Source organism: Pan troglodytes, chromosome 3 (genome assembly GCF_028858775.2).
Source record: "Pan troglodytes isolate AG18354 chromosome 3, NHGRI_mPanTro3-v2.0_pri, whole genome shotgun sequence".
In the NCBI taxonomy this organism is placed as follows: Eukaryota; Metazoa; Chordata; class Mammalia; order Primates; family Hominidae; genus Pan; species Pan troglodytes.
Genome location: NC_072401.2, coordinates 48,013,940 through 48,016,988, shown reverse-complemented (window position 1 = coordinate 48,016,988; position 3,049 = coordinate 48,013,940). Strand labels below are relative to the sequence as shown.

General features: G+C 41.4%; 1 pseudogene; it reads left to right on the top strand.

The window, feature by feature from the left end:
* The first annotated feature begins 1,646 nt into the window (after positions 1 to 1,646).
* On the top strand, positions 1,647 to 2,790 carry LOC100615436 (heterogeneous nuclear ribonucleoprotein A3-like; annotated as a pseudogene).
* The last annotated feature ends 259 nt before the right edge of the window (positions 2,791 to 3,049 follow it).

Genomic DNA, 3,049 nt, shown 5'->3' with positions numbered 1-3,049 from the left:
GTCGTAGGTATGTCTTTATAGCAGCATGAGAACGAACTAATACAGCTAAAAATCTCTATTTTGCCAATGAGGACTTGCTGTTGGTCACAGAGCTGATAAATGACAGAGCCAAATTTAACCTAATGGCAGTCTGACTCCAAAGCCCATACCCTCATGATTCTACGTGCAATTCTTCTCCCTATCTCCCAAATTTCCAGAAAGGCAGAATCAGGTTTAAATGATCCTAGCTACAAAACTGAGAGGATGAGTCTGAAAACATATGTACTGGAAGTTGTGTGTGGGATGGGAGGGAGACAGCCTTGCTCTTTACATGGTATGACAGTCAAAATATGTCTAGACTGTAGAACACTCGGGAAAGACACAGAAATAGGCTTGAACAAATGAAAAGGCACCTTGTGCTTCTTTTAGGAAAACTCAACATCATCAAAATGTCAGTTCTCCCTAAATGACTTTATGAATTTAACATAATCCCAATGAAAAAGACAGCCATACCTCGTTTTATTACACTTCACCTTATTGCACTTCTCAGATGCTACATTTTTAACATATTGAAGGTTCGTGGCATTTTTCCAACAGCATGTGCTCACTTCATGCCTCTGTGTCACATTTTAGTAATTCTCGTAATATTTCAAAGAATTCTTTATTATTATTATCTGTTATGGTGATCTGTGACCGGTGACCTCTGATGTGACTAATGTAATTGTTTTGGGGTGCCAGGAACCTAGCCCATATAAGACAATGAACTTAATCAATAAATGTTGTGTATGTTCTGACTGCTTCACTGATCGGCCATTTCCCCATCTCTCTCCTTCCTCAGGCCTCCCATTGCCTTGAGACACAACAGTATTGAAATTAGACCAATTAATAACACTACAATGGCCTCTGTGTGTTCAAGTAAAAGGTAGAGTTGCACATCTCCCACTTTAAATCAAAAGCTAGAAATGATTAAGCTTAGTGAGGAAGGCATGTTGAAAGCCAAGACAGGCCGAAAGATAGGCCTCTGGTGCCAAACAGTTACCCAGGTTGCGAATGCAAAGGAAAAGTTCTTGAAGGAAATTAGAAGTGCTACTCCAGTGTACACATGAATGATAAGAATGTAAGCCTTCTTGTTGGTCTAGAGAAAGTTTTAGTTGTTTGTGTAGAAGATCAAACCAGCCACAGCATTCCCTTAAGCCAAGGCCTAATCCAGGACAAGGCTCTAACTCTCTTCAATTCTACAAAGGCTGGGCTGGAAGAGGTGAGGAAGCTGAAGAAGAAAAGTTGGACACTAGCAAAACAGTAGAGGGTGATTCATGAGGTTTAAGGAAAGACGTGGTCTCAATAACATAAAAGTGGAAAGTGAAACAGCAAGTGCCAACATACAAACTGCAACAACTTATCCAGGAGATCTAGCCAAAATCATCAACGAAGGTAGCTATACTAAATAACACAATGCAAATGAAACAGATTTCTATTGGAAGAAAACACCATCTAGGACTTTTACAGCTAGAGAGAAGAAGTCAATGCTTGGCTTAAAAGTTTCAAAAGACAGAATGACTCGCTTGTTAGGGGCTAATACAGCAGGTTGAATTAGTAGGTTGAAGTTGAAGCTCATTTACCATTCCAAAAATCCTAGGGCCCTTAAGAATGATGCTAAATCTCTCAAAATGGAGGTAAAACCACTTCCAGGTCACCCCCAGCCCAACTCCAGCCATTGCAGCAGCCAGGGGGAGGAGGGCCATGATCCGAATGAACCAGAACAGTTGAGAAAACTGTTGATTGGTAGTCTAAGCTGTGAAACTGCAGATTTAAGAGAACATTTTGAGAAATGGGACACACTGACAGATTGTGTGGTAATGAGAGACCTCCAAACCAAATGTTCCAGGGGCTTTCATTTTGACTTATTCTTGTGTTGAAGAGGTGGATGCAGCAATGTGTGCTCGATCACACAAGGTTGATGGGCGTTTAGTGGAACCAAAGAGAGCTGTTTCTACAGAGGATTCTGTAAAGCCTGGTCTCTAACAGTGAAGAAAATTTTTGTTGGTGGTATTAAAGAAGATACAGAAAAATAGAATTTGAGAGACTGTTTTGAAAAGTATGGCAAGATTGAAACCATAGAAGTTATGGAAGATAGGCAGAATGGAAAAAAGAGAAGATTTGCTTTTGTAACTTTTAATGATCATGATACAGCTGATAAAATTGTTGTTCAGAAATACCACACTAATAATGGGCATAATTGTGAAGTGAAAAAAGCCCTTTCTAAACAAGAGATGCAGTCTGCTGGGTCACAGAGAGGTCGTGGATGTGGATCTGGCAATTTTATGGGTTGTGGAGGAAACTTTGGAAGTGATGGAGATAATTTTGGCTGTGGTGGAAACTTTGGTGGAAGAGGAGGCTATGGTGGTGGAGGTGGTGGCAGCAGAGGTAGTTATGGAGGAGGTGATGGTGGATATAATGGACTTGGAGGTGATGGTGGCAACTTCCCGCAGTGGTCCTGGTTATAGTAGTAGAGGGGGCTATGGTGGTGGTACACGAGGATATGGAAACCAAGGTGGTGGATATGGTGGCGGTGGTGGAGGATATGATGGTCACAGTGAAGGAGGAAATTTTGGCGGTGGTAACTATAGTGGTGGTGGGAACTATAATGATTTTGGAAATTATAGTGGACAACAACAATCAAATTATGGACCCATGAAAGAGGGTAGTTTTGGTGGAAGAAGCTTGGGCAGTCCCTATGGTGGTGGGACTGGTGTTGGAAGTGGTGGATATGGTAGCAGAAGGTTCTAAAAACAGCAGAAAAGGGCTACAGTTCTTAGCAAGAGAGAGAGTGAGTTGTCAGGAAAGCTGCAGTTACTTTGAGACAGTCGTCCCAAATGCATTAGAGGTACTGTAAAAATCTGCCACAGAAGGAATGATGATCCATAGTCAGAAAAGTTACTGCAGCTTAAACAGGAAACCCTTCTTGTTCAGGACTGTCATAGCCACAGTTTGCACAAAGTGCAGCTACTGATTAATGCAATGTAGTGTCAATTAGATGTACATTCCTGAGGTCTTTTATCTGTTGTAGCTT